Genomic DNA, 24,004 nt, shown 5'->3' on the forward strand with positions numbered 1-24,004 from the left:
GAAAAAAAGAAAAAAAAAAGATTAGTTTTTGGTTATTTTCTTTGAGCATCTTTTATTTTATAGCTATTACAGCTTGCCACCTCAGTACAAATTTTAAAGTAAAGAGAGAGTAAAAAAAGAGAAGTAAAAATATTCTGGGGCTTAGGGGTGGTGAGCGAGAGCACATGCAATTGGGGAAATGAAGAGAGGCTTCATAGAAATGGCTTGAATCAAAGATGTTGACAGGTACAAACATTTACAAGTACAGAACTATTTATGCTGAACTCAGTTTTTGTAACTTAAACTTCAAAAACCCAGATAAAACATTCACTTAGATAAATCTCTAAAGCAAAGTTACTCTTGAGATTAATAGTTTATGAGTATAAAAAAGACCCCTACAAAGAGCTGTTTTATTGCCTAGATTTATACTACTATGCTCATTAGGTAATCTCTATACATACACAGTTGTCTGAAAACTATGATTCACTCTCTTCTTTGTTTTTCAAGGGATTAGAAAAACTTTAGGGTCATTTTGAATTGCAGAATATCATTCTATTTCCATAACCAAAGGCTCCTTATAATACTAGACGTATTTTGGCAAGTAACTAAAAGCAAATCTTTCTATTTAGAATTTCCATACAATATTATTTGCATTAGACCTTTTACGCACTTAGACAATTTAATTGTATGTCTTGCATTTGCATCTTTTTTGTTTCTCCTGGACTTTATTTTCCACACACCACTGCCCACTCTTACTAACAGGATAAACTCAAAACACCTTGGCCATGCTTTTCAGATCCTATTTTCTTCTATCTCCAGCGTCATCTGTAACTCCATCCTTTAGTCACCAACATTTTTCTTCCAAATCTGATAATCTATTTATAGTTTCCCACAAGAAATATTTCCTTATCTACATTTGTTCTAACTGTGATTACCTCTTCCATCCCCTCGTTACTCGATCTTTAGGTTGTTTAATTAGCAATAATCGCGCCTCGGATAAACCTCATTGGCTACGATACTGCCACTGCGCAAAGCTGATCTTTAGGTTGTTTAGATATCACCTTCTCTTAGATGTTTTCCATGATTCCCCTACACCTAAGCTTCATATTGTATTAAGCACCCCTTTTATTTTAACAACTTTTAAAGTTTAATAGTTTGATGTTTATTGTCTGTGTCCCCTAATTAGGCTTTAAGTTCCTGGAAGGAAGGAAAAATATATTGTGCATCAGCACAGTATCTAGTACAAAGTTGAAGCTTAATAAACAATGGTAGAATGAATGATGCATTAGTTAATAAGCTACACAGAACAGAAAATAAACTTTTTGTACTTTAGAAAGTAATACCCATTATACATTAAATTCCAATTTTATTTCAGCATTTCTAGGTATTAAGTCCACATCCCATCACGATAATTCTAAGACAGGAATGGTTTGGGATTTTATTTTATTTTTTTTACAAATATTTATCATGGTTAAATAGTCTCTTAAAGAGTATGGTAAATATTTTAAAATGTTAGATAAGAATTAATATGAGAATAGCTTATTTTAGATATTCTAGTTAAAAAAACTTTTAAAGCATCAAGTTGATGCTTGAGGATTCTTACATCTTCCTTGTCTTTTTGAAAGAACTATAAACTTGTCTTTAAGTCAGAATTTTTTATTAAATTATTTTAGCAGGGATATTCTCAAATGTGTGTACACACACACACACACGAGAGAGAGAGAGAGGAGAGAGGCTTTCTATACATGAACAGATAGAAAGAGGGGAAAAAAGGAGATGGATTGACAAAACTATGAAGGTTTTAATACCTGAAAATACAGTGAATTAGAAGAGTTTGCAACACCAGCAATATAACTGTCTTGAGGAAACCCCTCTGTGGCTTTCTGATGGAAAATAATAGACAGGATTTACTTCCGTATGGGAAGCTGAGATAAAGCTATCTTGATCTCTCCATTTCATATAGGCTTTCTAATTGTGTATTGCTCTTGATAAGTTTCACTTTTAAGATACCATTTCCACAACTTGAAAGAATTCTAAGATGATACTGAATACCCTTACTTTTCTTTTCCTCCGCCATTGTATTGCAAGCAACTGAATTTTAAAGTTAGAGAGTTATTTCCAATTAGGGAAACTAATGAGGATGCATATCCATGAAGATCTCAGGGGTGTATACGAGGAGTATATACAAGGATACCAATATGTACATACATATAGAGAGATAGATAGATATGAGGATCTCTCTCTCTGTCTCCCTCCCTCTCTCTCTCTCTCCTAATTACAGTTAGGTGATAGTAATATTGATCAATTATAAATTCAAGAAAATTTGTACTTATCTATAAAAATACATAATGTTAATAATTGAATTAAATGTATATGGGAATGGTCATTTGACTTGAAGATATAAGTAGCACTAGGATTTCTTGTAGCTACTGATTGTTTAATGCTGCAGGTGTTAATATTGCTTTGATGAAGTTGCTGAATACCACTGATGTCCATCTGGACAATTATTTCTAAGCACTTAATGTTGCTGTTACATTATTTCAAATAGTTCTTTGGTATATTCCTGGAAAATAACTTTGGACCACTTTGTCATCCTTCTTCACCTTTAATAACCTTGCCTTTTCTGTCATGACTCATCATGGTACTTGTTCTACACCAGGTACTTGTTTTACAAGTATATACTAAATGTTACAGGTTCAGTTTTTCCCCTTGTAGTCAAGAACATGCATTGCTGCTTAGAACAAAAATCTTCAGCTATTACATTAAGCATAAGTGGCTTATTTAATAGATTATAGGTCTGCTAGGACCATCTATTTTCTACCTTGTATATGTACTGTTATAGCACACGAGAAATATTAAAAGAGCAGAGGAATGTGCCATAAATTTATTATACTGATCTATTCTTTTTGCAGTGCCCTGAGCTCATATATTAAGTTGTTCTCTCCTTATAAAATAGTAAAGCCTAAACTAATCCCTTAATTTCTGGATTCTATTTTATCCAGTGCCACACAGTGTAGCAGTTGAGTATTTCTAATCTTCATAAGATTATTTCTATCATTTTGAGGACAAATTTTATGTGATATTTAATATATTATTTTCTTAAGTCTGCACAGACCCAGGCAGTACTAGATACCATAGTGAAAGACTTATTTTTTACGATTTTGAAGAAAGTACTGAAACATACTGATTTACATTGCACTTACTTTGCAGAGTGCTTTGCAAATAGCAACATACATAATTGTCCTAACAACCCAGTGAGATAGATTTTAACTCCACTTTATAGGTGTGGTAGCTGAGGCATAGAGAGGTTACGTAACTTCCCAAGGTCACAACAGGAGGAGTCACAATTAAAAAAAACAGTTGTCTGAATCTGAAGGCCATGCTCTTAACCATTCTATGTACCATATACATTAGAGTCAGCTCTGGTCCCACTTGCAATAGATACTCTCTAGTCCCTATACTTTGGGACCTTTGGTATTATAGTGCAAATGATAATCAAAATATTTGGGGTACAACACATTCTCAAAAAATACACATGTGTTAGAATGAATTTGTAGGTCAAGTCTATTTTTATAAAGCTTTAAGTTGATCAGAAATGTGGTAATTAAAAGCGTAAGTGCCTGAAAGTGGGCACTAGTGACTTGGATTTGAGGTTTTATATTCATGTAGAAACAGGAAGTAACACTTTGAGCTTCATGAGATAGGTGAGCAGATGAAACTGACTTAAACTACATCCTCAGTGAAATAGAGGAAATATTTTTTCTTAATAATGATCAAGTTAAAAGTGTATTTCATCTAATAATATTATAGTGACACCATTCTTATTTTGGTCAGTATTGAGCTGATTTAAATTTTTTAACACTTTGCCTCCAAATATTCTGTCACGGTATTTTAGTTACCCTCCCATTTGTAGTTTAAGTCTTTTGTGGGAAGAATAATGGCCCCAAATATGTTCACATCCTAATCTCAGTAACCTGTGAATGTTACCTCATATGACAAAAGGAATGTAGCATGTTATTGAAGTTATAGACCCTCAAATGGGGTTGTGATTATGAATTATCTGAGTGGGCCCAATTTAAGCACACTTCTCCTTAGAAGAAGACAAACTCTTCCAGCTGTGGTCAGGGAGAGACACATTCATGAGAAAAGGGTCAGAGATATAACATGAAAAGGGCTTAATCTGTCATCAGTAAATTTGAAAATGGAGAAAAGGACCATTTCCCAGGAAATATAGGCAGCCTCTAAAGCTACAAAAGGTAATAAAATCTCCTAGAGTCCACAGAGGAGAATGACCATAATCCTTCAGGCACCTTGATTTTAGCCCAGTGAGACTTATGTTGGACTTTTGACTAATAGAATCATAATATAATAAAATTATATTATTTTAAGGTACTTAACTTGTGGTTATTATAGCAGTAAAGGAAAATTAATGGCCCTATATTATTTTATAGTTCATCTGACAATTTCAATTTTAAACTGGAATATTTAGTCTATTTACATTAATTGTAAAAACTTATTTTTAATAAAAACATTATACATATAATTTAAATTATATAAACATTTATTTATTTTTGTATTTTTTTGTTTGGAAGGGTTTTTCTACTATCAAAGTTAATAAACAATGATCTAGGTCACACTATTTGAACTTAAAAAATAAAAACTCATCTTTACTGAGGTAAAATGTACACATAAAATTATACTTTTTACTTTTATTTTTTATCTTCATACCCATTTATTTTTCAGACATATGTTGATTTTCACATATCAGCTTACTTATTTGCTTGTTTCTTGTATTTTGTCCTTCTTTCCTGACTATAGTTGGCTTTATTAAGGTTTTTATTTGTCTTTCTTCCCTTCTATTAGAGAGAACCTATATTCTTTCTAATGTTTTTCATATTAATTTATTATTTATTATTTTTATTTTTTATTTTATTTTATTTTTTTTAGATTTTTTTTTTTTTTTGAAAGAGGGAGAGATAGTAAAAGAGAGAACACAAGCAGAGGGAGTGGGAAAGGGAGAAGCAGGCTTCCTGCAGAGCAGGGAGCCTGATGCGGGGCTCGATCCCAGGACCTTGGGATCATGACCTGAGCCGAAGGCAGACGCTTGATGACTGAGCCACCCAGGTGCCCCTAATTTATTATTTTTTTAAAGTCAAATTAATCTTGTATCTTTACCTTAATCTGGAACAATCCAAAGTATTTTTGCACTAATCAACTCAAACCCATTATTTTGGTTGCTATTTTATAGTGTTTTAAATGTTTTCAAATATCATGTTTTCAAATATCCTCTAAATTGTTTATTATTGTCATTGTGATATAATACAGTTACTAATTATATGAATTTTTCCATAGGTTTAGCTTTTTCTTTTTCCTATAACGGTTTCTCTCAGCTCACTCTTTCCCTGTAGATTTAATTTCCTTCTTAAGAAAGTCTATCCTTCAGTAATTCCAGTGTGTGTTCACTATAGAAAAAAATAAACTAAACACACACACAAAAATCAGTAATGGAGGAAATGAGGAACAAAAAAGGTATAGGATATGTGGGAAAAATAACAAAATGGCAATGGAGTGTCCTTCCTTATCAGAAATTACATTAAATATACATGGATGAAACTTTGAAATCAAAAAGCAATAATTGACAGAATGGATTTTAAAAATTTAATTTAAATGTCATCGTATATTTGTCCAAATTCAAAGAATGTCTAACATCAAGAATGAACCCTAAAGTAGACTGTGGACTTTGAGTGATTATTATGTGCTAATGTAGGTTCATCAGTTTTAACAAATGCACCATTTGGTGATGGATGTGTATAACTGGGTAGGCTACGCATGGGTGGAGGACATGGGGTAAATAATAAATCTCTGTACCTTCCCTCAATTATGCTTGAATATAAAACTGCTTTCAAGTGACTTAAAATATGATCTAAAGTGAGCAAGTAAGTTCAAAGTGGAAGGATTAAAAAAAGTTATTTCATGTAACTGTTAGCCAAAAGAGAGCTGAGGTGGCTACACTAGTATCAAAGAAAACATATACCTTAATACAACAACTGCTGTAACAGACAGGGACAGATATTATTAAGAGGTATAAAAATTTTAAGTATATATGCGTCAAATAACAGAGCCCCAAAATACATAAAGTCAATATTGACTGAATTGAAGGGAGAAATAGATAGTTCTACACTAATAGTTGGAGACCTCAATACATCACCTTAATGATGGATAGAACATCTCAACAACACATCAGTATGGAAATAGAGAACTTGAAAAATATTATAAACCAACTAGACTTAGCAGATATATATAGTAGATATATGTGGAACACCCCAACTAAAAAGAGTGAAATAACATAATTTTTGAGTACAATGGAACACTCTTTAGGAATGAAAATATGTTAGACAACAAAACAAATGTCATATTTAAAAAGAATAAACTCATATGGAGTATTGTCTTCCACTACAATGGAATGAGCTACAAATCATAGCAGAAAGAAAACTGGAATATTGACAAACCTATAGAAATTAAATGACCCACTCATTAATAAAAAATGGATGAAAGAAAAAACCATAAGAGAAATTATAACATACTTTAGGACTAATGAAAATAGGGTGCCTGGGTGCCTCAGTCAGTTAAGTGTCTGCCTTCAGCTCAGGTCATGATCCCTGGGTCCTGGGATTGAGTTCCACATCAGGCTCCCTTATCAGGGAAGATCCTGCTTCTCCCTCTCCCTCTGCCTGCTGCTCTGCCTACTTTTACTCTCTTTCTATCTCTTTGTCAAATACATAAATAAAATCTTTAAAAAAAAGACCAATGAAAATAAAAATACAATGTATCAAATCTTAGAGGATGAAGCAAAAGTAGTACTCAGGAAAATAAATAGTTGTAAACATCTACATTCAAAAAGAAGAAAGAGCTCAAATCAATAACATGACATTAACAATAACATATACATTGAAGAATTAGAAAACTAAATCCAAAACTAGCAGAAAGAAGAAAATAATAAAGACAAGAAAAATGAATTAGGGAATAGAGAAATAGGAAACAAATTCAATAAAACCAAAAAGATGCTCCTTTGAAAGATTTTTAAGAAAATAAACTTTTATCTAGATTGAGAAGAAAAAAAGAGAAGATAAAAATAACTAAAATCAGAAATCAAAGTGAAGGCATTACTACCAACTCTGCAGAAACAAAAGTTTTATAAGTGACTATTATGAATAATTATATGCCAACAAATTAGATAATCAAGATGAAATAAATGAATTTCAGAAACACACAAGTTACCTAAAATGATTCAAGACAAAAATAGAAAATCTAAACAGACTTGTAATAAGAGATTTTATCAGTACTCAAAAAACCTCCTAAGAAAGAAAAGTCAAAGACCAGATGACTTCACTGGTGCACCCTACCCAACATTTAAAGAATTAATGCCAATTATTTTCAAACTCTTCCAAACAAGAGAAGAGAGAACACTTCATCATTTATTCTATGAGGCCTACATTACCTTCACACCAAAGCCAAATAAAAATATCACACAAAAATAAATTCACTGAATAAATTTTATTAATATAAATGTAAAAAAATCCTCCACAAAACACACCAAATCGAAAAGCATATTAAAAGAATTATACATCATGACCAAATGAAATTATCCAAGTAATGGAATGGTACTTCAACATTAGAAAATCAAACAGTATAATAAACTACTTTAACAGAATGAGGGGGGAAAAATAATGATTATTACACATGATGCAGAAAAGTCATGTGACAAAATCCAATACCGTTTTGTGATTAAAAGAAGAAGAAGAGGGGCGCCTGAGTGGCTCAGTCATTAGGCGTCTGCCTTCAGCTCAGGTCATGATCTGAGGGTCCTGGGCTTGAGCCTTGCCTGGAACCCTGCATCGGGCTCCCTGCTTAGCAGGAAGCCTGCTTCTCCATCTCACACTCCCCCTGCCTGTGTTCCCTCTCTCGCTGTCTCTCTCTCTGTTAAATAAATAAATAAAATTTAAAAAAAAAAAAAAAGGAGAAGAAGAAGAAGAGGCTAGGAATTGAAGGGAATTTTCTTCATAGGATAAAGGGCATTAATGAAAAACCCCAGGTAACAATATATTCAGTGGTGAAAAAGTGAAATTGTTCTAAAAGGGTCAGGAAAAAGAAGGGACACCTGTTTTCACCATTCCTATTAAATATTTTACTGGAAATTCTATCTAGAACAATTAGGAAAAATAAATAAGAGATGTCCAAATTGCAAAGGAAATAGTAAATCAATCTCCATTCATAGATGAGAAGATCCTACGTATAGGAAAAAACAAGACAAAGAATCCACAAGAGAGCTATTAAAGTTAATAAATGAATTTATCAAAGTTACAGATTACAAGATCAACATACACAAATCAGTTGCAATCAGTAACAACAATCCCAAAAGAAAATTAAGAAAACAGTCTTATTTATAATACATATAAAAGATTAAAATAACTAGGAATACATTTCACAGAGGAGGTGAAAGTCCCATATACTGAAAACTATAAAACATTAGTGAAAAAAATTAAAGAAGACCTAACCAAATGGAAAGACATCTTACACTCAGGAATCCTAATATAATACTGCTAAGTTGATACTATTCAATGCAATCTACAGATTCAACACAACTCCTATCAAAATTCCAATAGTCCTTTTTGCAGAAATAGAAAATCTGACCCTCAAATTTATGTTAGGTTTCAAAGTGCCCTGAATGGTCAAAACATTCGTGAAAAAGAAGAACAAAGTTGGAGGATTCACTCTTCCTAATTTCAAAACTTAATACAAGGCAACAGCAATCAAAACATTGTGGTACTCGTCAGAAGGATAGATATACAGACCAATGGAGGAGAAGTTCAAGTTCATAAATCAACACATATATCTATGGCCAACTGATTTTCAGCAGATACCAAGTCCATTCAATAAGGAAAAAATAGTGTCTTTAACAAATGGTGCTAAAACATCTGGATAGTTGTATTTTAATATGCAAAAAAAAAAAACATAGACTCCTATTTCAGAGCACATACAATAATTAACCCAATATGGACAAATGGCCTAACATAAGGGCTAAAACTATAAAAATCTTAGAAAAAAATCATATGAGCAAATCTTCATGATCTTTGAGTTGGCAACAGATTCTTAGGACACCAAAAGCATGAGCAACAAACAAAAAACAGAAAAACTGAACTCCACTTAAATTAAAAACTGTTCATCAAAAAACATTATGAAGCAAATGAAAAAGGAACATACAGATTGGGATAAAATATTCAAAAGTTATATATATAATAAGGGTTATTGTCCAAAATATATTTTAAAACCTCTTACAACTCAAAAACAAAAATAATTCAATTAAAAAATGGGTAAAAGACTTTCATAGATATTTCTTCAAAAATATACACACAAGTGGCCAATTATGACATGAAAAGATGCTTGACATCATTAGTCATTAGGGAAATGTTAATCAAAACCACAATGAGATACCATTTCATACCTATAAGGATGCTTATAATTTCTTTTAAAAAATAAAAAATAGGGGTGGCCTGGGTGGCTCAGTTGGTTGAGCATCCAACTCGTGATCTGGGCTCAGGTCTTAATATCATGGTTGTGAGTTTGAGCCCCACACTGGGCTCTGCACTGGGCATGGAGCCTACTTAAAAAAAATAATAATAATAAATAAAAACTAAATGTTGGTGGAGATGGCAGAAATTGGAATCCTTGTACATTGCTGGTAGGGTTGTAAAATGGTGAAGCCACTATGGAAAACAATTTAACAGTTCTTCAAAAAGTTAAGCAGAATTATCATATGATTCAGCAACTCAATTCTTAGGTATGTACCCCAAAGAATTGAAAACAGGGACTCAAACAAGATATTTCTACATTTATGTTCATTACTATAACCAAAAAGTGGAAACAAAAGTGTTCATCAAAAGACAATGGATAAACAAAATGTGATATACACATAAAATAGAATGTCATTCAGCCATGAAAAGGAATGGCAGGTTTTTTTACATGCTACAACATACATGAACCTTAAAAACGTTATATGAGTGAAATAAGCCAGACATAAAAGGACAAAAATAGTATGATTCCACTTACATGAAATATCTAGAGCAGGCTAATTGATAGATATAGGAAGTAGATTTGAAGTTACTAGAGACTGGGAGAAGAGGGAAATGAAGAACTATTGCTTAATGGTTAGAGTTTTTGTTTAGGGTGATGAAAAGTTTAAAAATACATAGTGGTGATGGTTGCATAACATTGTGCATGTAATTAATGCCACTAGTTTGTACACTTAAAATGGTTAAATTGAAAATTTCATAATATATACATATACACACACATACAACAATAAAAATATTTAAAATAATTTTTCACACAAACATGCTTGTGTATCTATGAAATCATTTTTAATGGATAGAGAAGAATCTTCACGAGAGTGGGCATAGGGAATTGCACTATCAAGTGGATTTTAATTTTAACTTTATAATTTTGAACTTATTTTTATAAAGAAAATGGTTTATTTATAACTTAAAAATATGATTTTTAAAACAAAACTGTATTTTAGATAATTCTGTGAGTCACAATATAGGTCATTTATTATTCCTATGCCATGAATTTAATGATAAAGAAAATGGAATTAAAAACAAAGTTTCTACAAAAGTATCTTTTCTGCTTTTATTATACTTTTATATTTATTGATATATGGTCTTTATTACTTTAATTTATTCAGTGTTTACTGAGCATGTACTGAATACCAAATCCTGTGCTGGCAATTTTCACATCTGGTACCTCATTAAGAAGGAAGTATGAGATATACATTGAGAATTTGATTTCTTACAAAATATCACTTGACTCTTCCATTCAGTCCCCAATATTGGCTATATTTTCATTTTGACTCTGGGTTTCTATGAAGGTAGACAGGTTCAAAAGCTGCCACATAGACTCATGTATCAAAACTAAGTCATTTGGCCAATACCATTCACTGTGAATTTTAGGTAAATCTGATGTTTTCAAAATTGTTTAGGATGACAAGAGAAATTGAGAAATCTCATACTAATTTGTATTGATTTGTAATGTTCTCTGTGGAAATTAAGGCACAGTGGTCAGGAGGTAATAAATGTTCCCCTTGAAATAGGCCTTGTATGTTCTCAAAAGATAGAGAGAGATTAAATTAGTCACCATCAATACTTGCACATACAGAATAGAGGCCAGGACAAATGATTACTGGTTTAGTTTTCCACTCACATAATAAGATGTATCATTAGAGTCAAACTCTTCTAAAAATAGAGTTTAAAGATTTTATTATTTATTTGAGAGAGAGAATGCATGTGCAAGCAGGATAGGGAAGCAGAGAGGGGGGGGGCAAACAGGCTCCCTGCTGAGCACAGGCTGGAGCAGGGCTAGCTCCCAGGACCCCAAGGTCATGACCTGAGCCAGGACCCCGAGGTTATGACCAGAGCCAAAGGCAGACACTCAACTGACTGAACCACCCAGGTGTCCCTTAAAAACAGAGTTTAGAAAGAATTTAAGAGAATATAGTTTCACCTTCTTTTTTACGGAGGAGGATGTGCAGATGCCAAGAGGGCAAGCTCAGAAGGCAGAATGAGGACACTGAGGCTGAATGTAGGAACCAGGATGATTTACCACTCTTCATTTATTTGTATTACATCCCTGTGAATATGTTCCTCACAAATTAAGAAAAACACAGCAAAGCTAAATGGGGTAGGAGTACCATAAGACATCTACGATTATTTTTTTAGAGGCGCCTGGGTGGCTCAGTCGTTAAGTGTCTGCCTTCAGCTCGGGTCATGATCCCAGGATCCTGGGATCCAGCCCTGCATTGGGCTCCCTGCTCAGCGGGAAGCCTGCTTCTCCCTCTCGCACTCCCCCTGCTTGTGTTCCCTCTCTCGCTATCTCTGTCAAATAAATAAATAAAATCTTTAAAAAAAAAGAAATCTACAATTATTTTTTTATAGAATGTAGGTTTCATATACAATCTCTTCTGAGACACAGAGCATACATTCAAAGAAACATTAATATTTTTAACCATTTAGAACATCTTTCCATACCATGCTTTGTTATTTCTAACAAAGATCATGTGTGCATCAGGTGTCTCCTCTGTTTGTTGTGGGCAACTCAATTCCTGGATTTAGGTTACTCTAGTCTTCCTTATTAGTAGGCACAGAATTAAATGGAGTGTGCAAAGAAAAAAAAAGACTAACTAGGGTTTGGTATGAGTAATTTTAAGTCCAACATGCTAAGTTATTTCTTTAGCTGTTATTCTAATAGTTACATAAAAGATGGGGAACTAGGTCTTGACATATTGTTCTGACTTCACAGTATCATGCAGTGTGGATCTAGGGGATGGTTTTAAAGTGACGAATCTCCTTGTGACAGCTAAATGCCAAGGCTGTGGTTTTGAAAATATAAAACCATTATTTTTTTTCTTTATCCCCTTCCCCACTATTTTATCTTCTGCTTCTCCTGCCCAATTTACAAGATTCTAGGCTTCGAAGACAGTGCGAAAAAAAGAAAAATGGCCTCAGCAAGCACTGATTTTCATTATTCATATTTCATAAGGCAAAAATTAGGTGGCACAATTGTGTAGTAAATATAGCAAGAGGTGAATAAACAAATATAATCAGATTTTTAAAATTTGTGTGACCATCTCTAATATTAATTTGCGTAGATTTCCTTTCAAGGTGGAGGGAGGCTAAAAGCACCAACTGAGGAGAGGATTTTCAGTGTCAGTGAAGTTAAAATATGTCAGCAGCAGTTCCTTCTGCGAATATTGTCTCACATGAAAGAAAGGATGGATTGAATTCATATCTGAAACAAGACAAGATTTTCCATCTGACCTCATTATGTGTTTCTCTGGAGTGCATCCCTGGGTTTCTGCCGGAACTGCAATGTGTTGTGTGGAAACCAAATACAAAATAGCTCAGTACTGCCGTAACAGACGTTATCTTAATAAGATGGGGTATTTATTGTTTTGCCACAGTCATCTCTTAACTCGAAAAGTCATAACGATGTGCCGGATCCCTTTGTTAAAGCAATCCCCTTAAGTGAAGGCATGTACTAATGAAAGGGTTTATGCTGCACGGTGGGAAGCAAAGATGAAGTAGCATTACTGTAGATCACAGGGATTTATATTGAGAATTTTTTATGGGAAGATTTTTAGAAACTCGACCGTTGTATCCTCATAAATAATTAAACATACAAATTATCACTGTTACAACACAGCCTTTTTCTTTTCTGTGAGCATTGGTAATCGATTCAAGAATACATTGCTTTAAAGGGATTTATAGCATTTTTCATTGTTCCTGATCATACTAGAAAATTATTCAGAGATCAGAAATAATAGAAAACTTTCCCCTAGATTAACCTTGTGCTCCAGAGAGAGAAATTCCCTACATGGCACCATACCATAAAGAAAGCCATCTTGTTTTTTCAGTTTTATTTTTGCAAAGGCTTCTTTGTATATATGTACACGTGTTTGCATTTTTCATACTAATGGATAAAGAAACGTGTCGTTGCTTATACTATTACTCTGTATATATATATATATATATATATATATATATTTATATACATACATATTATGGTTTTATTTTTCAAAGTATAATCAATGTAGGAAAAATATTATGACTTCCAAATCTGCTACTATTAAAATATGTTTCCATACCCTCTAAGCTATCCCATAAGTTAATTATCAGTATTACCTAAAAATTAATCAGTGGCAGTAAACTACTGAAAGGAGGTCATTACATACATCTCTCTGTATATAGATAAAGATTTAAATATAAAGTCTATATAGTGATATGTACTATCTTGGTGAAATTAATATCAATCTATATCTAGTTATACTTAATAATTTGACACAATTTTAATTTTTAGTTGCCATGGCAACTCATTGTTACATCAAAGTCCCTAAAATTGTATGTTTCATAAAACAGTAAATACGAAACCATACAACCTAATAAATAGGTTAATTCGGACAAGTTTTGAGGACTTGATGGAATCATTTGGTCAATATATTCAGTATAGACTATAAAAGTTTCTAGCACATAATGAAACTTTTAAATTTACTACCTGAGGAAAATTCATCTTTTAGAAACAAAGGCTATGTGATGTGTGACATGTTTATTTCATGTGGAAATAACTAGTTTATTAAAAAGTGGACATTTCTGAAATGCACAGTGAATCCCAGGCATTTTGCTTAATGCTGTGAATGCAGAGATTAAGTATTTGACAGGAGGTCACCTGTCAAATACCTAGAGTGGAGCAGTTGTGAGAAACTAAATTAAAAATTTACATATGCAACAGCTCACCTTCTAGAAGTGGTACCTAATCCCCCTACCCTTGAGACACAGTGACTGGTTTCAAAATAATAAGAGAAAAAATAGTAACTTTGCAGTGGAGAAATCTGATAAACATGACCTTAACCTAGCAATGAAAGCTAACATTGTCAGGGATGTCCCATAGATACCATTTCTCTCTGACACGTGGTTAAGAAGTGATTTTCGCCCTTCAGGTATTCTTCCAAAAATTTCTAACCCCAGACTAGTCTGAGAAAAACACTGGATAAATCCTAGATTGGCTGACAGTTCTATAGGATACCTAGCCAGTATTCCCCAAGTCTGTCAAGGTCATGACAAACAAGAAAAGCCTGAAATGTTTTCCCAGACCAGAGGAGGCTGGGGAACCATGACAACTAAATGCAATGTGGTTCTCTGGATTGGATCTAGAACAAAAAGAGAACATTCAGAAAGACTGGTAAACACAAATAAAGTCTAGAGATCAGTTAAAAAATAAAACAATTTATGTATAATTTTAAAGTCTAATAAAGTGCTCTAATTTATTAGACAAGAGGAACCGTGGTTTCATCAAAGGCAAGTCAATTATAAATTATTTAGTGGTCAAGAATGAGCACGACTCAGCATTTCACATAGCCAGGCCAGTGTCACACAGCAAGAACAGTGTCAGAGATTACAACATGTGAATACATAATAAAAGATCTTAAAAAATCATCAGCCAGTGGTTTGCAAACTGTTTTCTGCAGGACACTAGAAACTTCTGAGAGGGTAGTGCAGATCAGTGAGAAGGCATGGCATTAGCCACAGCCCCATCTCTAATACAACTACACTAATGTGGAGTCATGTAATATATATCCATGGTTTAGAACAAAACAGAAGAAAATCGGTATGTGAATCAGAAATCCAGGTAAGTGCTTATTCAACTGTAATAGGTACATGAATCATAGGGCATCTTATTAAAAGCAGACTCTAATTCAATAGATCTGGGATGGGGCCCAGGATTGTGCATTTCTAACAAGTAATACACATCCCACTGTTTGTCAGACAACACCTTAAGTGGGGGAGGCGGATCTAAGATCAAATTTTTCAACTATTTTCTTACCCATAAATTTTACAGAGGAAAGTTTGCTATTACTTTTTAATGAGTTTTGTGAACTTGACTAAAATACAGCAATCCTTCCTAGCTAGCTAGCTTTGGGTTGGATAAATTAGGAAAGATGGGTTTTCTGAGCTATAGCCCTGTTCATTCCTGATGCCTTAGTACCCCTAATCTCACTCTTGTTTTTTGTAACAACTCCCAGACCCTTGACCTTATCCAGCCAACTTCTCTAGACCATGTTCTCATCCATCTCATTGTATAACCAGTCATTTTAACAATGAGACATTCACATGCCAATTACATTTTATTATATCCCCTTCCAAGCCCAGTCTCAGGCAGAAGAATTATCAATTACATCTTTATAAAAAAATAAAAGAAAGTGAATATTTGGGATTTTTACAAACTCATGCTTTTATATTTCATGTGGGCATTGGCCTCACACTTAAAAATGTTGACTTCATGTTGACTCATTACATTCTCCATAGGGTTGTTCCAAGCTTTCTGTACCGTCAAGGGCCAAATTTTATTTCAAAACATTTAACACTCAGTCTTATTTTCTGCTTCTCAAGACTGAGATTCCTAAGTTCCAAAAACCTTTCTCTCAATCCAGATACTCCCTCAAACTACTGAACAATACATTTCCCTCAGAACTATACAGACATCCAATCAGTTTTGAGTGTCACTGTTTGTCCTTGCCTGAAATTGTTCTCCACAAGGTCACCAACCACCATGTGCCAATTCCAATGACATTCTCTTTGCTCACTTCAGCATCTGACACCATGGGAGAGAGGCTTTTAGGAATATTTGCGGGTTTTTCCAATTTCATATTTATCTCTTTGAGAGAACCCAGTTCTATTTGTTTTCCCCCACTTTTACTGGAAAAGACAGTAGTTTGCAAAAACGATTTTGACCTCTAAAATCCAATTACCTGGTTTTGATTCTTTACCATTTTCTGGCTTTATGATTTTGAGCAGGTTGCTTCACTTTATGAGCTTTAATGTTTTTATCTATAAAATCATGATAATATTGGCTTCTAGCTCGCATGGTTGCTTTATGGATTAAATAAGTTAATATACATAAAATGACTAGAATTATGTCTGACAGTCAGTGCTAGATAAATGTCAATTAATCCTATTATCTCTCTGCAGCAACTCTTTTGGATAGTTTATCTACCTTCATTTCATCAACCATCTCCATACAGCCATCTCACCTCTATGTGTATTTCTAACTCAGTTTCTCAGTATCACCACTAGTGACATGTGAAGCTGCACAATTCTTTATCGTGGGCAGCTGTTCTGCACATAGCAGCATGGTTAGCAATATCACTAGCTTTTACCCACTAGAAGTCAGCAGCAACCCTGGTTTTAACACACACAAAAAATTGTCTCCAGACGTTGCCAAATATCCTCTGGGGATCAAAATCACCCCTAGGTGAAAACTACTGTTATAATCCTTTTCTGTCGAAGGATATCTTTCTATGGATGTCTCTTTGTTGCCTCAACATATGTCCAAAGGTGAATTTACCATGCTCTCTCTAGACAAGTTTTACATATTGTCTTACCTACTTTTCTAAGTAACCAAGATAGAAAATACATAACATTTATTTTTCTCTCTCTTGCATTCTACAGTTAATCTAGTAAATTGTGTTAAATATGCAATTCCAGTATTTTTTACTATTTAACTCCATGTAATCCCACTCACACTTACCAGAATTGGTCTCTCATTCTTTCAACAGAGTTATGCCAACACCCACCCAGTGGTAGATGTACTCTAGTGACAAGAAGACAAAGATCCAATTGTGGACCTTATATTCTTGTGGAGTAAATAGGTAATGAACAAGTAAACAGATAAATGATACGTAAGGCAAATAAAGAGGGGTAAGGGGATAGAAGATGAATGAAAGATAGTGTTTTCATGAGGGTATTAATTAGGGCATCTTGGAGAAGGTTGTATTACAGCTCCTCCTGTGAAGAACCTGATAATGAAAAAATTGGGGGATGGCAGCCACAGAAAGACTTGGGGTGGCAATGAAGTTGGCATTTGTGAAAAAGAGCAACAAATTCAGGGTATTGGCAATTACACAATGTGTGGGGTGTTTGAACAGGTTAGATTTAACAAGAAAGACAGGAACGAGATTCTAAAATAAATACACCAGCAAAAATTCCTACATGTTGAAAAAAAATGCAGAGGAGATGAATCTAAGCTGACGAAATTTTACTAAGTCATTTGATTTCTCTGATTTTCATATTTTTAACTATTTTGAGTTTTTAGCTGACTCTAAAAGTTAATTATGCATTGTGTTGGGGATTGTGTGTAACATGTGAATATATTTAGACAAATATATTCATGTATTTTATAAAAATTCTCCATTTTAGAAGTTATACTCAACTTCTAATTTAGAAGAAGGCCAACATTCATGTTAAAGTTCATCAAATTTAGACAATTCTGTAAATATGTATACATGCTAACATATTTCAAAAGCATTTAAAAGGCGTAATATTTTCATATGAGAGAATTAAAATTCTCCATGAAAAACATGAGTTTTAGTCTAATACTATTAAAATTAGCTTTAAAAATTTAAACTATGACACCAGAGTAATGATTTAAACATAGCAGTTACACATGGCTCTGATGTTCTGTAAGTCTTTAACATGTAACATAATTTTTAAGATTAGCATAGTCCAAAAAATTAGCTCTGAATGCTAACAGTGCCTGAAACAACATTTAAAATTAAGGGTGTGTCAATGTTTTGCCTTCAAAATTTATATTTTGTGCCCCTTCAAACTCTCCTTGTCCCTGCTTTAAGAGTTTATTACCTAAACCATTAAGTACAATACAATACAATTAATTAATTAAATACAATTAAAAAACCTGCCTGGGATAAATTTTGTTAAATCTTTTTGTTTCTTTGTCTTTGTTCTGTAGTTGTTTTGTTATCTTTGCATTTTAGACTTGACACATCATCGAAGAGTTGCGTGTGTTCAATTTCTACAGACAGAGGGGTGAGTTAAGGATAGAGTGACAGACCTAATTTAGAAATCTCCTTTTGTATACTTAAGTTAAACCCTTAACTCAATTCTAACATTGAGTTTTTTATTTACAGATGCCCTCATTAGCCATCTTGCTGTGGAGACAGATACCTTCTTTGCTTCTATTAGTCCCCACCAGATGAAATTAGTTGCATCAAGGCACTATTCCACCTCCATTGGAGCTAGTGCTATGTAGCAAAACAACAGTGGTAGGGAGTGAATGGTTATCAAGAGAAAGTTTACTTTCAGTGTTAAGAATTAATTTGGCTGAATCGGTTCAGTGAAAGTGGTAAACACAATCCCCTCACTGTTGTTTGTCAGGGTGTGTTATATCACCCTGGATTGCTTTGTCAATAATCTGCCTGGCCTGCAAGCTAAAAATCTAAGATTGCTCGGATGACTGACAGGCTGGAGATAGCTGATAATTCTAAGGAATTGGAGGTGTAAAATCTTCAAGGACTATGTCTACAGTATAAATGCCAGGGTATCTCCACATCACTCTGTACTTACAAAGGCAACAGCATTGTTAATGGCAGCCTGTCTGTCCATCAAGTTTGCTACCGGCGGATTTATCCCTTTTTCACTCCTTATCTTCCTTTGCTGTGTTTATTTCGAAACCAGCTGCAGAATAAATTGCCTCTTGTCTTCACCTCCTACACTGAGTACAATGATATGTTCTGTAAAGCTTAAAATCATGGTGTTTTTCAAGCACTCCTTTTTCAGAACACTGACTTCTAATTTTGTTTGTTTATGAATATGTATTTTTTTTCCTCCTATGGAGGTTTTTAGTAGAACACTAAAAATGACTCTTATTTACTTGGTGAGTGCTCAGGCTCCAGATAAAGGTGGGTATATGTTATCTCATAGAGAAGAAATAAATAGAATTAAGATAACCATTTTGCTATTGTCTTGAATAATTCATTAGAACCATTCTCTTTTAATCAAATCAAAATTAGTAAACAGCCTAATAATTTGGAAATATAAATATATTATACACAAATAGAAATTTGTATATAAATAGAAATATATTTCTAAGAAACAGTTTTCAGAATTTAATAAAGTGTAAAGTATCCACCCTTTATGAACATCTACCCATTTGCACTTTTCTAACTTATGACTGAGAGGGGAAAAATAGGGTTGTATGTAGTCGGCCAGATTTAAAGTTCCAAATTAGAGTTTATATAAAATACCCAACTTTTACTTTAACCCAAACCCTTCTGTTCTGCTGGTAGGAGTGAATGGGCCAATCACTTTGGACATTTTAATTAAGCTTACTAAAGATGATTATGCATGTACTTTATGAACAACCCCTCTCCAAAACATACACCAATATACATTTACAAAAGGACATGTAAAAGCACATGAGCAGTCATAAAAGCCAAAATATGTACACAAAATATATACACAAAATGTGTATGGTGCGTGTATGCAACTTTTTAACATAAATAAAATAAAAACCACCTAAGTGTTAACACTAGAGTGGATAGACTGGGCTGTACATTTCTTAATCCAGTGAAATACTATATGGCAACAAAAGTCAAGAAACTGCAGCTATGCATAACACATAGCCAAATCTCACGAAAAATGCTGAGCCAAAAAACCAGATGTATGCTCCATGATTCTGTTCACCTGAAGTTCAAACCTAGTCATAGATAATGAGCTAGCAGGGACACTTGGGACATGGGTTGGGCATGGGGCAATCCCAGGAATCCTGTTCTTTACATGGATGCTGGTTACATTAGGTTTGCTTATTTGTTGGGTTAAAATTCATCAAGATGTACCCTTATTATTTGTGAACTTTTCCACACCTATATTAATAGTTCAAAAAGTTCAATATTTAAAAAGTGTCCCTATTTTTAGAGGGTGTTTGCAACTACATACTAAATTATAATTATCAGGCATCTCCCATATTCTCTCTAAATGGTGTTTCTTGGTTATTTGCAAAGGGAGATACAAGTAAGAAAAAAGGGAAAGCAGATTTTAGATAAAGGTAATAATCTGTGAAAGGTATCCATGTAACCAAATTCGTGTGAGTAGCAAAGAGTTCTCTGTTAAGCCACTGACATTTAGCCACACACACACACACACACACACTCACTCACTTGTGTATATTTAAGTGAATACTGTGGCCTCCTAAATTGGTAAGCAATGAAGGCAACATTTATCAGTCATTATTTTGCAACATAAAAAGTTATTGAATTTTCTAATTATTTTAAAGGCAGTCATTTTTATTTGGACTGGATATTCTATGCAGTATCAGAAACAGCATTCATTCATTCTTCATTAACTCCCAATATCTTTTTGAGAAAGATTGTGCTAGGGCCCAGAATATGAAAGACGCAGACTCCTTGCCTTTTCATGGAACACAATAATCTTTTTTTTTTCTTTTTTTAATAAACCTGTCAGCTCTACCTATCAGTATTTTAAATGCTATGCTAGCATGCTCCATTGATGACTGAAGATGACCAATGGTTTATTATTGAAGTATAATCCTTAAGAGGTACATTATGTAGCTTGGGCTGCTATAACAAAATTCCACAAACTACATGGCTTAAACAACAGACATGTACTGGACACTTCTAGAGGTGAGAAGCTGAAGATCAAGGTGCTTACCGATTTGGTTTTTGGTGACAGCCCTGTTCCTGGCTTGAAGATGACCAAATTCTCATTGCATCCTCACACAGCTGAGAAAAAGTTATCTAGCTGTCTGTTTTTTACTTCTAAGAGCACTAATCCCACCATGAGGACCCCACCCCCGTGACCTCAACTAAATCCAATTACCCCAAAGGCCCCATCTTGAAATACTAACACATTGGGGTTAAGGCTTCAACATATGAATTGCGGGGGAAGGATAAAGACATTCAGTCCATAACAAGAAGCAATTATTTGGTGATGACATATTTTAAAAGAAGAGCCTTTCCCTGTCTGAGGCTCCTGCCTTTATGTCACTGCCCTCCCCCCCTTCCTTGCCTTTCTGTCTTCAACAATGACATTAAAAAAAAGTAAAGAATATATTTGCGAATTTTAATTCATTTTATACCTGTGACAGTAATTAAGCAGGCAAATTCATTACTATCATTACAAGACTTTTCTCATTACCCTTGCTTTGATATAAAGTAAATGAACAATTACAATAGAAATCTATTATCAAAATTGTCTTGTAAGTAAAAAATGATTTTATTCTTCAGAATGACGTCATCTCAAATTATCAGATTAAGTGAAAGATATAGTTTCTGGACTGTAAAACTTGCATTGATTTTTAGTTAATATTTTGTTATAAAAAACAAGGTATCATTATGAATCTGTTATTTTCAAAGTTTTAATAACTATTTTTTTAATTTTATTTATTTATTTGACAGAGAGAAACACAGTGAGAGAGGGAACACAAGCAGGGGGAGTGGGAGAGGGAGAAGCAGACTTCTCACAGAGTAGGGAGCCCGATGCAGGGCTCGATCCCAGGACCCTGGGATCATGACCTGAGCGGATGGCAGACGCTTAACAACTGAGCCACCCAGGCACCTTTTAATAACTATTTTTAACATAAAAATGTTTTAGGAATATTTACCCTTTCCATTTCATCTTGAACAAACTTCTTTTTCTGGTAGAGCTATATTTATAACAATGCCAAGTTAGATTCGTCTATGACTCATTTTGTAGTGTTAACAGTTCTACTTCACCATTAAACCAGCCATAATCACTTAATATACTTAATGTCTTAAATAATGTTTGACTGTATCTCATCAATGCCAAACAAAAAAAAAGTCAGAATGTTTGGATTACATGGCTTTAAACATCCAAATGTTGGAAGATGGAAATTATAATGTGCATTTAAATATCTGTTGCAGTATAATCAGAGGAGATCTGAAGCAACACTTTTAGTAACAAAGGTTTTCTTTTTTATCTGAATTATTTCAGAATTCATGCTATAACATGTCTGTCTACTGACCAAACACTGAAGACAATGATTTTTCTTTTTCTCCCTTGGGATTTCAGCATGTTGTAGAGTATCTTGGGAAGGTGCCATCACCATGAATATGACAAAAGTAATAATTTCAAAGCAGTGGCTCAGGAAGACACAATCAGTTGGATGTATGTGGAATTGTTAAAAAAAAATCCAAATTGTTATCTCCAGTATTCCTACGAATGCTAGCAGGTAATAATGGCTGGTAAGACTTAATAAAGGATATAGAAGAGCATTCTAGGTGAAAGAAGACAATATACATATATAAGGAAATGACAGATGTGTCCAAAGAAATTTTATTAGACCAACTGGGCAAATAAATAGAGCTAATTTAAGAAAATAAAAGAAAAAGTATAAGTTGAGGAGAGACAGTTTCAGAATAAATTTGGCCAGAGAGAAACTATTGAAAATATCTCAGTATAAATCTGACCTAAAAAATGGTATTTTCAGGTGTTCCTCTAAAGACATTCAACAAAGGGAATGAACTATCAAGGGAAGACATGAGTCGAAGGAAGACTTTTAAGTAACTATTGCTATACCATAGACTAAAAGTGACTTACAAGGGCCTGAGCAATGTTGGTGTTAGCTGGATAAAAGACTAGAGAAAATTTAAGACCAGTTGATTGAATTTAAAACTAAAGCTTGTTGACTTGTATGTGTTAAGAATAATTTTTTAAGGAGTATTTATTGTAAGAACTAGGCAAAGTAATATGTACCATTGTGGATACCATACAAAATATTTCACAATATATGAGAAATATTGAACTTTTTGTACTTCCATTATGTAGAAAATGTGCCACCATACTACCTTTATGGTTTATGATTCATGAAATATTTTAACCATATATAATTATTTCATAATAATATTATAAATAAATCCCCACTTGAATAGGCTCTATGATGAGTACCAGTAAACCAATATAGTCCAATCTGCCCTGTAACAAATCGCATTGTAGTGACCTTGAGCAAGCATGCCTGTTTAGGCTTTATTTCTTCATCTATAAATTGGTGACAATAATGGTATTTACCTCTAGGGTTTTATCAGTTATTACTCAGCAGCTTTGAGAATCAACTGGCATTTTTAGCATGATACTTGGAAATCTGCTTTGCCAGATCACTATCTTATACTCAAAAGCAGTTAATAATTTTGCCAATTGTTTTACTATAAAATATGGGCCGTCAATCTTTCCGTCTTCCAATAGCAGTTTACCCACTGAGTTTTCAACCTCCAATAACAATGACCTTGTTCCTTTACAGCTTTTACTCTACCTCATTCCAAAGCAAATGTTACATAACAGGTTTTTGTAAGGGACCAGCCATTTCCTCAAAACTTGAAGCAAACAGAGTTTTTTTTTTTTTTTTTCACAATTCCTAGATTAAATCCCACTGGTCGTGCTTGTGCTTATTCATGACATTGCTTTCAGATGGTGAGTTGGATCCAAACTGGACTCAGCTAGGACTGTTGGGCTCTATTCTCCTAGAGGGTCTTTCTTCTTTAAGGAGATTAGACCAGGTTTCTTCACTTTGTGATAATACCAGCACTCTAGGAGGGCAAGCTCCAATGTCCAAGTGCTTTTCAAGTCTCTATTTCTATTCCCTATGTTAATAT

At 33.7% G+C, this 24,004-nt stretch overlaps 1 non-coding gene across 1 annotated transcript; it reads right to left on the reverse strand.

The window, feature by feature from the left end:
* Positions 1-873: 873 nt before the first annotated feature.
* Positions 874-1,015, reverse strand: LOC112820545 (U4 spliceosomal RNA). The gene has a single exon (XR_003207188.1). It is a non-coding gene; the product is annotated as a U4 spliceosomal RNA (small nuclear RNA).
* Positions 1,016-24,004: the final 22,989 nt, after the last annotated feature.

This window comes from Callorhinus ursinus, unplaced genomic scaffold, assembly GCF_003265705.2.
Source record: "Callorhinus ursinus isolate GAN/ISIS: 27379988/994484 unplaced genomic scaffold, GSC_fseal_2.0 scaffold3, whole genome shotgun sequence".
Lineage (NCBI taxonomy): Eukaryota > Metazoa > Chordata > Mammalia > Carnivora > Otariidae > Callorhinus > Callorhinus ursinus.